We start from the raw sequence: 13085 nt of genomic DNA, 5'->3' as shown, positions 1-13085 counted from the left end.
TTGACAGAGTGATTACTTTGGACCTCTTCCACAGGGTGTGTGTGTGTCTGCTGTACAGTAATTCATTCTTTGCAGAATGAATTCTCAAGTTTCCAAAACAGTCACACATTGACATGATATCCCGCATAGAATTGCCTAAAAGTAATGGATCCATTAGTAAAGAGTAGTAAATGAGTAAAGTTTCAAATGACAATGAGAACCACAACTCTTATCATGTATATCATCACTAAGAGGCAGATAGCCTAATGAAATGGCCTAGTAAAAAGCCACAGTTAACTTTTAATGTTTATGTCATATCTTGTGAAGTTGTGGGTGACATTAAATATTGTTGGTCTTATGAATAGCCTTCATTCTTGTCACCATGTGTGATCCCAACTGAGACCAGAAAGATAACTGCTAAACCAAGTCCACCCCAGATTGCTGATCTATTGCATAATCAGCAAATTATTATTATTTTAGAGTATTATGTTTGAAGGGGTTTATTACATAAAAATAGGTCCTTGATACAACATGTGAGGCCAGTGATATCCGAAATGATATATAAGATGTATCTGATAAAGGTAAAAAGAATGCGCCATAAATTCTATCATATGCTAAAGAAGAAATTCAAGCTTTTTTCCACAAGACCCACTAAGAGGTGGTAAAACCGGTTCTATGACTATCACTCACATACTTCCTCCTGCGTAAATAAGAGGAGACTAAAGGGGAAATATTTATTGACTATAGTCTTCGAAGGACTATTGCAGATTTTCTTCCCTTGTAGGGAAGGGAAAGCCAGGTGAGGTGGCCTCTGAGAGCTGTTAGAAAAGATGTTAGAGCTGTCGTAAAGATGTATCACTCACCAGCTGCCTCATTACTGAACTATAGATATCTGTAGGTCATTCCTAATGAGCTTTAGGGAGACCTTGACACATGTCTTTGGAATTTGGATGCCTGCATCAATATAGACATGGTCAGATGAGTGTTTCAGAAGGAAAAATCTTGAGCCATTTGCTTGTGCCCTGCTTAAGAACCTACTAATAGCCAAGGGGACCCTGATAAGAAGCTGTGAGTATTCTACAGGACAGAAAACAAGTTAGAAGACTGAGACCATATCTAAGAAATGTGTAGTGAAAAGGGTCCTGAAGTGTGATGCTTGTGTGTGAGAGCACAAGCTCTGGCATTCCAGCCACACAGAGACCACTGCCAGTGAAGAGAGGACTTAGAGAAGCACTGGAAAGCAAAGGAGACCAGGGGCAGAGGAGAGAGGCCAGGCAGAGAAAAGAGCATCACTTGGATCCTGAGATGTACTAATGAATCTTCGTGGTAAAGAGCTAAAAAGAAGTCAAAAATAAAAATAAATCCAGAAGGAAAGGATAAGTTTAAGTGTCTCCCATGTCATGAGGACAGTATCAGTGAAGCAACTCTATTCTCACCTTCTTTGTTCTCCTGGAGAAGCTACAATTAGCAAGATGGGGCTGGGATTGGGAGTGAAGTAGAAGCCTAAGGACAGGAAGAAAAGAAAGAGAAGGGCTTTTCCTGTTTCCTTGATAATTAAGCTTCTCATTGGTGCTAGGACCAAACTGGGAAAGAAGACAAAATACAACTTTAAATATAGTGGTGTGTGTGTGTGTGTGTGTGTGTGTGTGTGTGTGTGTGTCTGTCTGTCTGTCTGTCTGTCCATGGAGGTCAGAAGGAGATGTCAGATTCCCTGGGGATAGAGTTATAGGCAGTGGTGAGCCACCCAACATGAGTGTTGGAAATCAAACTGGGATCCTCTGCAAGAGCAGTACATGCCCTTAACTGCTGAACCACCTCTCCACTCACAAGACGAACCTTGAATTCAAGCCTTAGCTTTGATTATTTTTAATCATTGCTGGCTACCCCCCCCACACACACATACAAACATCCTCTTCCAAGATCATACAATTTTTAGCTACATATAGGACTGCTTAGAATGAGAGCTTATTTGCTGGTCTTTCCTGCAGACAGATGTAGCAATGCGATTAAATTATGAGTTGTGAATTCAAATTATGTTCATAGCTTCTGGGTTGTGTTTTTACAAAAATGGGTAGCAGTCACCTTCCTGATGATTGGTATGTGATACACGCAGCACTAAGTTATTTTGGAAAACACTCCAGGGACAGTGGGGCAAGAAGACAGAGGGAGGCCAACTGCAGTTTATGTTGTATATTAGTATGTCTTTGCTATGTAATAAGCAAAAGTCTCAGTGCCATACTACTATTTAGCATGATGGCTTTCACTATGTGGAATGTGTGATAAGGGTGTGTGGCCCTCCCTTTCTGAACACATATGGCTTACAATATGAGTGGGTCTTGATATTGGAGTCGTTCTGCTTCAAGTGATGGTTCAAGTTCAGCTCTAGTCCACATCACATTTTCATCCCCAGACTGAAAGGAGATCAGAAGATCTTACAGGGAGAGTCCTCCAGCAGCAGTAGGAGGTAGTTGCAGTTTCCCCACACATGCAAACTCAGTGTCAGATGCCATCCTCAGAGACTCCATCACCAGAGAATGCTGTTCTCTCCTCAAAAGGTGGAATTTTGCTTCAACATGCCTTTCTCTAAATTCTAAACTGGGCAATCCCAATCTTCCTATTTTCCCCCTTACTCTAGACATTGTAGCCACTTCCAGCAATTGCTACTTATAGTAGGTGCTTTTTGTTTAACGGTGACAAAATATTTGACAAAGCAACTTAAAATAGAAAGGATTTGTTTTGCTTCACAGTTTGAGGGCATGGTACTCTTTTTTAAGCTAGCATACAAAATAACGGGATTCTTAAATAACATTTTATACATGTACATCATTGCACCCTGCTCATATTTGCCTCCATCACCCTCTCTTGCCCCTCCTCCTTGCTTCTGAGCCTGCCTTCTTCCAAACAAATGTTTTGTATTATACATAATTATGTATTTATGTATATATAACATTAAATCTAGGTTCTTCATATGAGAGAATATGTATTTGTCTTTCTTTTTTACATACAATTATCTTCCCCTTCCTGCTCCAATTAGGCCCCTTCCTCACCCCATACAGTCCATTTATTTTCATGTCATATATACAGGTACACACAGATATATACTTTTTTTAGATATATAATTTTAAAATCTAGATTCTGCACACAAGAGAAAATATGCAATATTTGTCTTTCTGGATTGCTTATTTCACTTAACATCTCTATGTTCATCATTTTCTTGAAATGACAATTATATTCTTCTCTGTAGTAGAATACAACTTCACATCTTTTTAAAAATATTATTTTTATTTTTGTGTATGAGTGTATTGCCTGCATGTATGTGAGTGCACTTGTGTCGTGCAATGCCGCGGAGGTCAGAAGAGGGCTTCGGATTCCCCTGGAACTGGAGGTAAGGACGGTTCATAGCCGCCACGTGGGTGCTGGGAATCGAACCTGGGTCCTAGGCAAGAGCAGTCAGTGCTCTTAACAGCTGAGCCATCTCTCCAGCCCCAACTTCACGTCTTTTATATGCCACATTTTTATCCGTTCATCGAGTAATGGGCATCTTGGTTGTTTCCATATCTTGACTTATGAGTTGTGCTACATTAAGTAGAGATGGTTAAGTATGTCTGTGGTATGCTCAAGTCCTTTGGGTATATACCGAGGAGTGATATAGCTGGATCCTATGTTAGCTCTATTTTTAGTTTTTTTTTCCCCCTTTGAGGTATCTTCATGACATCTTCCCTTCATATCTATGAAGCTCTCTCTGTTCCTTACTAACACAAAACTATTTTTTCTATCCCTCTCCATCTCAGACCAAATGCTCCTTGTGGTCAGAGCAAACCTATTTCCTCAGTGCTTGATCCGTAGGAAACTGAACAATACTTATTTGAATAAATGAAAGACTAGAAAAAAAAAACTAGAAAAGGAGTTATTTTCTATCGATTTTGAAGGCTTTCTTAGCAGCAACATAAAAGAGATCGTTAGATGGTGATGTGAAAAAGCTGAGGACAGTGGTTGTCAGTTGCGAGCTGGGCTCTAAGCTCACTAGAAGGCGTTGATAAAGTGAACCAATAGAATGAAGGAGCATCTGAGACTTTCTAAAGAATACTCTCACAGCAGAGACAGGGAGGAGCAAAGGGCTTGAGGACTCCTGAGAATGCACAAGTGTGTTGGCCTTTGGAGCTTCTGAGGGATGCCAAAGCCTTAAGAGACGCCTCTCATGTTGGCATCTGGTTATGTCAAGCCCTTCACAGGGCTGCACTCCTAGTTACTCCGCCCCACGCCTCCAGAGGAAACAGGTAAAACTCAGAGGGAGCGGCTCCCGATAGGGGCCGTTCTGAGCAGGCGTCAACCCCACGGTCTCGCGCAGGCGTAGTGAACTCTCCGTGTAACTGCTACTACCCATTTCCGATATGGGAGAGCATTTGCCTGGGCTCATTTATCACCTTTCCTGTGGGGGCCCCGCCCTCCGGTTCCTGTGGGGAAAGCCTCGCGAGAGCGCCTACGGCAGTCCCCAGCGGTGCCATCTTTGTGCCTGGCGAGCGACGGCGGCCAACGGAAGCCCTGAAGCCGGCGGCTGGCCTGCCAAGCTCTCCCCGAGACCGGATCCAGGAAATACTAGGCGGGCCTCGGTGGGAGGGACGCCGTGAGGGAGGAGGGAGGCAAGGGGGCGGCGGCGGCGGCGGCGGCTCACACCGGATCTGCCCTCGGCGCGGCGCGCACCCGAGGGGGGTCGGCCGGGAAAGCGGCGCCGGCCCGGACCCCCCAACGGGAGCCGGCGACAGCGACCGGGTGAGGCGTCTGGAGCGGCGGAGACCTCCCGGTGAGTGCTGCCGAAACCCCGCACCTGCCGGGGGCCAGCACTTTGGGGGTGCCCCGGGGTCGCCCTGCTGACCCCGCGTCCAGACGCGTGGCGTGTGCGTGACTGTGGGGTTTCGAGGGGCTTGGCCCGGCCTCTGGCTGCTAGCAGGCGTAGGGATGTGCGGGGCTGCGGGAGGGCTGTGCGGGGCCTGTCGCCGGCTGCGCCCGCCCCGGATGCCCCAGTGCCCCGAGGTCGAGGGGAGAGGGAGTGGCCGCGGATGGGGGTCTTGAGTGCCGGTGACCCTGGTTGGAGGGGCTGATGCCCTTTCTCACCGGTTCCTTGACATCGCGGAGACAACCTCTTGCGGATAGGCTTCAAGCCCCGGTAAGGTGTTCGAGGATTAAGTGTACGAGAACCGGGGCTGATTCCCTGGAAGGTGTTGAGACATGTGGGCAAGGCTCGTAGTAATAGTAATGATAGTTGTGGAAGAGGTTTGCAAATGATTGTTGGCAAGTGTTCAGGAAGACGAAGACGTTGCCTTGGTTGAAAGGAGATCACGTTAAGCACCCCTCTGAGGTCCAATAGCGGATTCGAGTTGATCCTAGTTTTGGAGTTTATAGTTTAGAACCGTGTATCTGCTTATGAAGTGCCTTAAAGCGGGATGGGTGGGGGTGGGATGGTGACGAGGTGAAGTGGAAGGTCAGCTGCACAATAAAGCATCACAAGTTCATACTCGGTGTGTTGAGATATAAATCATGTGTGCCTTTACCGAAGCATAGCATTTAAATTCTTTGAGAAAATTTTCTGTCTTTGGGCCAGGTAGGACTTTTCAGTTGTGTTCTTTAATGACATTTGTTAATTTTTAGCATACAGTGTATTTATGTATGAGCTTGTAGAAAGGAATAGGCATGAATGAACTTGAATGGAACTTGCTTTGCACTCTTCATTTTGGGAGGGTAAGAGTTTACTTTTGGCTTTAAGGAATAATTTGCAACAATATACATGAACATGCGTGAAAATGAAACATTTTGATGAAGAAAGGGTTTTTATGATGGAAGTTTTAACTTTTATAGTGTTAAGTTATAAAGGAGATTATCTCCCATGGTAACTTGTGATATGTTTTACTTAATAGACACTGAAAGAATACAAGCATATTCTTAAATTCTACACATACATAGTTTTAAGTGAGTGTATGATAGGCATTTTTACAACCTTAGAAGTTACCCTCCCCTTTGGCCTACAATTGGCTTAATCAAGGCAAAGTTGGTTTTATTGAAGATAGATATTAAATACATGATTTCCATGGTTACATCTGACAGAGCATAATGTGTTTTATTGAGTTTTCTTATGTTTATTAGACACACTCTTTTCTTTAATTATAGAACACCCTGTACAGTTTGTGTTGGAGCAAACTGAGCTAACATTGAGTATGTACAGGTTCTGAACTTGGTAGGCAGTGTGCATGTCACATTAATCCTTATAGTTATCTGTGTGCAAGATAATGTTATCCCTGTTGTACAGACAGTGACACAAACCTCCAATGTTCTTCTGTAGCATACATAGCTGAGGTCATATAGCTGGTGACATGCAAAACTTTAACTCTTGTATGTCTGATTTATAGCATGTGTTCTTTCTGTTATCCGCAGTATAAGTTTGTGTGCGTACTGACACAAATTTCTTGAAAATGGAAACTTGTTGCAAAGAAATCATTCAGTTCTGTTGAAGGCCGACAGTGTCCTTAGCAATGATAATCTCATATTTTTTTTTCTTTCAGGTATGTCCATTTTCTAGACAGGTGACATTTGAGCTGATACGTAAAGATTCTGAATAGGCAGTAGTAATATCTGAAATTCATATTTTAGTAACTTTGCCTTCTGTTTCAGCATGCCCAAGACTACGTCAAATATTAAATATTTTATTTACTCTGATCCCGAATTGTATTTAGAAATGCACCAGTAAAGTAAAATAGCTGTTTATGGGGACTTGAATTTGCTTTATGTGAGCTTAAATTGTGTCTTAAAGAAAAATAGGGCCAAGATTATGACATGCAACATCATCTCTGAGGGGTCCTGGGATGGACCAATTTTAGAGGTTCCAGAGCAGTGAGGGAGTGAGAAATTGGTGGTGAAATCACAGGAAAGTTGTGCAGAGGGTTAGGTAGGTGGAGGCACCCTTGGGGCTCGTACTGGTCTCTGATGTTGCATTTCTGATGTGCTGTTGAGCCTGTCACCCTGCCCCTTATCTCTGCTCAAGAGAGAGGCCCCACATATCTGGGTAGAGTTCAGCTGGAAGAACAGCCATACACATGGGGGGGGTGGGGGCAGGAAGATGACACCTAAGTAGTGTTCATCCTCCAGCAGGCCATTTGGTCAGGGTTACCTATGTAGTTAATTATCTTTGGCTGGAAATTCTAGAAATGTTGTTATGCAATTGGGGATTTGCTGCTCCTTTTTTAAAGAAGTAAACTGTTTTAGGAGCCTTCAGGGAAGCAGCTCTGTCTCACGGATATGGAAAAAGAAGTTCTGTGTTCCTCCATACATGTCTGGGTATGTGTTCTATGGAGTGTGGGACTGTTTTAAATAACACTTTGTAATCTTCACAATCTTTGGGCTGAAGAAGCAAGTTTTTAATTATAGTTACACTCCCAAGAAAGAGTTAAATATATTTTACTTGGGAAGGAAATTACTTGTGGTATTTGGGCTCGTAGAGTAAAAAAATGACAAATGATAATATAACTGCCTACCAAGTAAACAAGAGCCTTTCTGAAGTGATTTATATCATCACTATATAAAGAGTACACCAGGAAATTGTATGTACCTAGAAGTTTATTTTTATACCTTCACATAACAAACTCTATATTGTATTATTACCATGGCCACAAATATTTGTCTGAAAGTGAAATAGACGTGATGAAATACTTGGAACTGTCAGATTGAATCCTAAATACTTATGAGTGTTTTTATAGCTTACTTCATTGAGTGCTCTGTTCACTTATTATCCAACTCTCCAGTATCTCACTTTCCTTCTTACTTAAAATCTCTCACCTTATAGTCCTTCTTTCCTGATGCTGTTCTTGCCATTACCTGGATCCTTCCTTTGGTTCTCAGTTCACACTGAAGTTTTTTGCAGGGTAAATGAGGGTGAAGAGGGCTAGAAAGCTTCTGAGTCTGAATTCTTTTGGCCTAGCAGGTCAGGAGGGATGCAGCTAAGACCCCATACCCACCAGATCTCTCTTAGAAAGCAGAACGAGGGAGGCAGTGTCCAGACTCCTGCCGTGGTTTCTCTATTTCCCCTTCCTTCAGAGCCAAGGGCTGTGTTTGTAGAAGACAGTCTGCTGCTGGAGAGGGCACTAGCGGATCCTACCCGCATATCTTTCCCTCCCCTTTCAGCTGGCATCCTACCTTCTGTTCTACTCCTTCAACCAGGTCTTACCTCACTTTTCCTTTCTCTCCCTCCAGCTCCGATTTTTGTCCTTCTCTCTTGCTTTGCTGTGATCAGGGAAGCCTAGGCTGTGGTGTTATGGAAGTTCAGACTTGTTCTAAGGGAGGGAAGATTTCCTTCTATTTCCAGATCTGAATAGGCGAGTTTCAGTTGGTTCTGTACTGGGTTCAGATGCTATCTGAGTTTTCCCTTGGAACCATTGCTCACACAGTTTGGTGTTCGCTGTACTTCTGTGACCTTACAGATGCTGAGGCTTTCATGGGCTGGTTTAGAAACCTGGTATCTTGGAAAGTCTATGTCTGAGGTTCAAGTGGATGATTTGAAAAATAAAGCTTGTGGTCCAGAAATTGTTGGAGGTTACCTGCTTTTTGTTACCTAGTGAGATAGTGTATGATCTACCGTTGTCTATCCAAATTTAGGTTCATTTTGTAGACCAGATGGCTCTTCTAGGAAATAAGCTGATAAAGGTTTTTTACATTGTCGATGTAAAATTTCTGGATTTGGTCACACATTTTGAAATAACATTTATGTTCATTCCATCTCAGGTTAATGTTTGTTGTTAAAATAGATCTTATGGTGGTGTTGGAACAACAGAGTTCTAGTTTGTCATGAAAGGAATATCTTGTTCCCACTGTTTCTTGCTGATGTTTTGAAACTTTTCAAAGATATTAGACGTCTTGCTGTTATTTTACTCTAGTTTACTTAGTTGTAAACATGAACAGTGTGTTTTACCTGAAGATTTTAAAATAAAGTTTTATTAGTCTGGTGAAGTTACATGCTGTTACTGCTGTTTGTGGTATTCAGACAATTCAGTGAGACATTTCAAAGTAAGAAAAGCAAAGCCAAATATATTTTTATTTGTTCTCTATAAAATGTGTTTACTCTTAGCTTGCTTGTAGGAAATAGTCCCAGTAAAAGGTAAGATGTGTCTTTGAGGGTTGCGGTTGTGCTAAGGCATTCTTGTTTGGAAAATGAATTTCAGTTTATAGCCTCTATTCAGTTTAAGTTTACTAGATTCTCTAATTATGTACAATATAGTGGTTAAAAAATTCTCTATGGAAAAATGCACAAATAATCAGATCTTCTAACAGTAACTAGCTCTGTTTTGGGACAGATTGCTTCATCTCTGACCTGTTTCCTCATTTTTGAAATGAGGATAATGTGGTATTTACCTCATGTGAATATTAAATGGGCCAGAGGATATACTATATTTAAAGCATGCCTAGCAATGGTAAATGTTCAAAAGAGGTGTTATTACTAACATTGCTGTTTTCATTACTAATGTTAATACTTGAGCTTTCTTCTGACATGATACCGCTTATATTCTGGTGGTAGGACCTGTAAAAGATGTGTCTGCTTCCTTGATAGTAACTTTTAAAGGCAAAGCTTATTGAGAGGGCCAAGGGAGAACAATATATTAACTACTAGATCCATCCACAACTGGTCATAGTCTAGAAGACCCGTAGAATATCATGCTATTTTTTTTGTAGCACCATTTCTATCACAGCAAGTATAAAGAACTGCACCTCTTTGATGTCTGAGAAAAACTGGATTGAGTAACTGCAGTGCCTTTAGTAAAATTTAATGATGTTGGCATCTATAAGGCTAGAGTCTGTACAGAGGGAGCCTTAATTTCTAGAAGGTCTATAAAGACTTTTATTTTGAAATCAGCCCCATTATCCCACAGGGGGGATAATGTTGCATATGGCGCTCTGGTTCTCAGACCAGCTCAGCATATCTGAATGTGAATATTGATAAACCTATAATAACTAACTTTTGTCTTTGACAATACATCAGCAAGTACATGTCCTGAGAACATCAGGTCTAAAAGGTGATGACTGGACCGGTGCAGATGGCAGTGGGCTCCTCCTGCATGCGCCTAGCTACAAGTACTCCTCATGCCTTCAGGAGAAGGCTTTCTTTTCTACTGGAGGCTGAGGACAGGATGAGTAGTGGCAGGAGCCATTTTTCTAGCTTGTGTTCTCAAAAGACTATACTGCCTAATAAAGTAGCTACAAGCAGGGCCTTTCCATTCAGACTGCCTGCCTTCAAATCCCTGTTCCATTACTACAGAACTTTTCACATGTAAAATAGGCATAAAGTAGTGTCCTCCTTACAAGGTTTGGGGCAGGATTAAGGGTATTGATAATGTGTGAAATGCATAAAACCACGCCCACTTGAAAGTGAGTACATAATGTGATATGCTTGTGTTTTTATTAAGCTTTACTATTTTAGAATGTCTGCAGTACTCTTCTTCACTTGCTGTCTCCTCTCTATTATCTGTTGTACCTTAAATAGGATTCCCCTTTTCCACTTAAATAGGATTCTTCTTTCCACTGAGGAATGCTTTCAAATTTTGTGTTTTCATTCCTAGCCAAACTTTTTTTTTTTTAAGGCTCTTTGAGTTTGCTTTTATGTTACAATGTTAGAGAAGTAACTGTCCTTTAAAGAGGATCCTCGTCATGTTCCAGACCTCCTTCACCCCCCACCCCCACCCCGAAGTCTCTGCTGTTAGTGGCCATTCCATTGTTATAAGGGCTGGATCGCTTCAGATACATCTCAGTAGTGTGTAAAACAAAGCAGCACTCCATCCAGCCTTTTCTTTCCTTACCTAATAGTCAGGATCTCACAGTAAGAAAAGCTCAAAGTTTTGCAGTGCATAGGTAAAGGTATGGCCCTCCATATTACACTGAGTTCCAGGCCAGCCTGGGCTAGAGTAACACTATATTTAAAAAAAAAAATACAAGAGGTAGCTACTGAGGTGATAGCTCAGTGAGTAAAAGCCCTTGCCACACAAGCCTTATCACCTGAGTTCAATCCCCTGGAACCCATGCCGACCTCAGCAGGCATGCCATGCCCTGCATTCATTTTCTCTCTCTCTCTCTCTCTCTCTCTCTCTCTCTCTCTCTCTCTCTCTCTCTCTCATACTCTCCCTCCCTCTCTCTCTCTCTCTCTCTCTCTCTCTCACTCTCTCTAATAAATTAAATCAGATTTTAAAGTATCTTTTGAAAGTTCTTTCTGTGCACTCTATTCACCCTGTATTGAGGCGTTAGGCGAGTGAAGACACATTACTTGAAGATGGATAATACTGAGCCAACGTTTGCTTGTGGCTAGCTGACGCATACATTTCTCAGCCTAGCACTTTTTGCCAAGCTGTTTCTTTATAAATAATCTTTTTGTTTTGGAATATTTTAGACTTAAAGTTGCAGATACTATAGATTCCCATATACTCCTTGCCAGTCCCTGCTATATGCGTCAAAACTAAGATTGTGTTAGTGATACCTAAACTACAAAGTTTGATTTTTATCATTTTCTCCTCTAATGTTCTGTTTCTGTTCCAGGATGTCATGTTGCATTTGGTTGTTAGTTTGTTTTAAATATTTTTACATTTATTTATTTATTTATTTATTTATTTATTTAGTGTGTGTGTGCGTGTGTGTGTGTGTGTGTGTGTGTATACTACATACTTGTGTGGCGGTCATAGGACAGCTTGTGGAAGGAAAGAATCAACTTGGGAGTTAGTTAGTTCTCTCTTTCAACATGTGGGTCCCAGGGATTGAATTCAGGTTGGCAGTCTTGGTGGCAAGTGTCCTTACCCACTGAGCCATCTTGCTGGCCCCATGTTTAATTATTTTCATTTATATCATTGATATCTCCATTTCTTTAGCAAATAAATTTCTGTGGCTATAAAACACTTTTATTTTTCAGTTTTATGCATGTCCTCAAAGGCCAGGTGTTTCCTCTGAAGTTGACAAAGCCAGAGATTCATCTTGGCACTGAATTTTATGGTTTGAAATGAGAGTCTTGTGATAGTGGAAAGAACCCTGTTGGGTTAGAGGCTGGGGTGAAAGCACTTTTATAATTTAAAACTGTTTTTTTAAAAATATTTAATCTATTATTTTTATTTTATGTGTATGAGTATTGCCTGTATGTATATAAGTGCACCCATTTCGTGGAGTGCCCACTGTCAGAAGAGAGTATTGGATCCCCTGAAACTGAGATTACAGTTGTTAGCCACCATGTGGGTGCTGGGAACCGAACCCAGGTCATCTGCAAGAGCAGCCAGTGCTCTTAACCACGGAGCCATCTCACCATCCCCTTAAACTACTTTTTATAAGACTAAATGGGTAATTTATATTGTTGACATTTGAAGGAATTAGCTTCAAAATGACAAAACCTTAATCTTTTAAAAAAATATTAAGCATGCTTTTTTTATGGATATAGAATTAAATTGGGATGAATTGGAGAATTTAATTATTTAGGAGTCATGATTGACTTAATAAAAATTAGTATAAAACTAGTAATATAATTTAAGGTCAATAAGGTAGTACATTTGACTGTTTATATGAGTGTTTAGAAAATCCATGGTTTCAGCTTATGGCGATGATTGATTTCTTAAAAATTATTTTTCAGGGATCTATATGCCATATAGGGAGGTTCCATTATTCTGAATTTTCATATGTGCTTTAAGCTTGATGTCAGAGTCATCATAGTGTAAACAGAATGTTATCTGGTAAGCTGCACATCATGAACTTTACTTTTAGAAAGTCTTATCTTTTGTGCCACAGAAATAACTTTCGGCTATCAGTCATGGAAAGCAAAGAAATTAATTTTGTGTTGGTTGGATGTAAACGTATCAGGTGAATATGGCACATGTTGAGAGATACTACCAGCAAATAATTTCTCTTAATGGGTGGAAGTCCCCTAGAACTTAGAAAATTGAGAGTGGATAAATGTAATTGAATAACTTTAGTTGTTTTATACTTACTCAGATCTTTTTATGACCTCGAACAAATCTTCCAACTTCAAAGGACCTTGGTTTCTTTATTTGTAAAATTAAGGGATTGACTACTTCTGTCAATCCATTAATTTCAAAGAGTTAAAA

The 13085-nt window shown here is 41.1% G+C and overlaps 1 protein-coding gene across 2 annotated transcripts in view; it reads left to right on the top strand.

The window, feature by feature from the left end:
* Window positions 1-4632: 4632 nt before the first annotated feature.
* Window positions 4633-13085, top strand: part of Tab3 (TGF-beta activated kinase 1 (MAP3K7) binding protein 3) — a 61782-nt gene continuing 53329 nt past the window's right edge. For both annotated transcript variants that reach the window (XM_029558441.1, XM_008822729.3), the window contains exon 1: window positions 4633-4780. The gene's annotated coding sequence lies outside the window, so the exon portion shown is untranslated. The remainder of the gene's footprint in view (window positions 4781-13085) is intronic.

Source organism: Nannospalax galili, unplaced genomic scaffold, assembly GCF_000622305.1.
Source record: "Nannospalax galili isolate Female #2095 unplaced genomic scaffold, S.galili_v1.0 scaffold7, whole genome shotgun sequence".
NCBI lineage: Eukaryota > Metazoa > Chordata > Mammalia > Rodentia > Spalacidae > Nannospalax > Nannospalax galili.
Note: the sequence above shows the minus strand (reverse complement) of the source record. Positions and strands in the feature narration are given on the sequence as shown.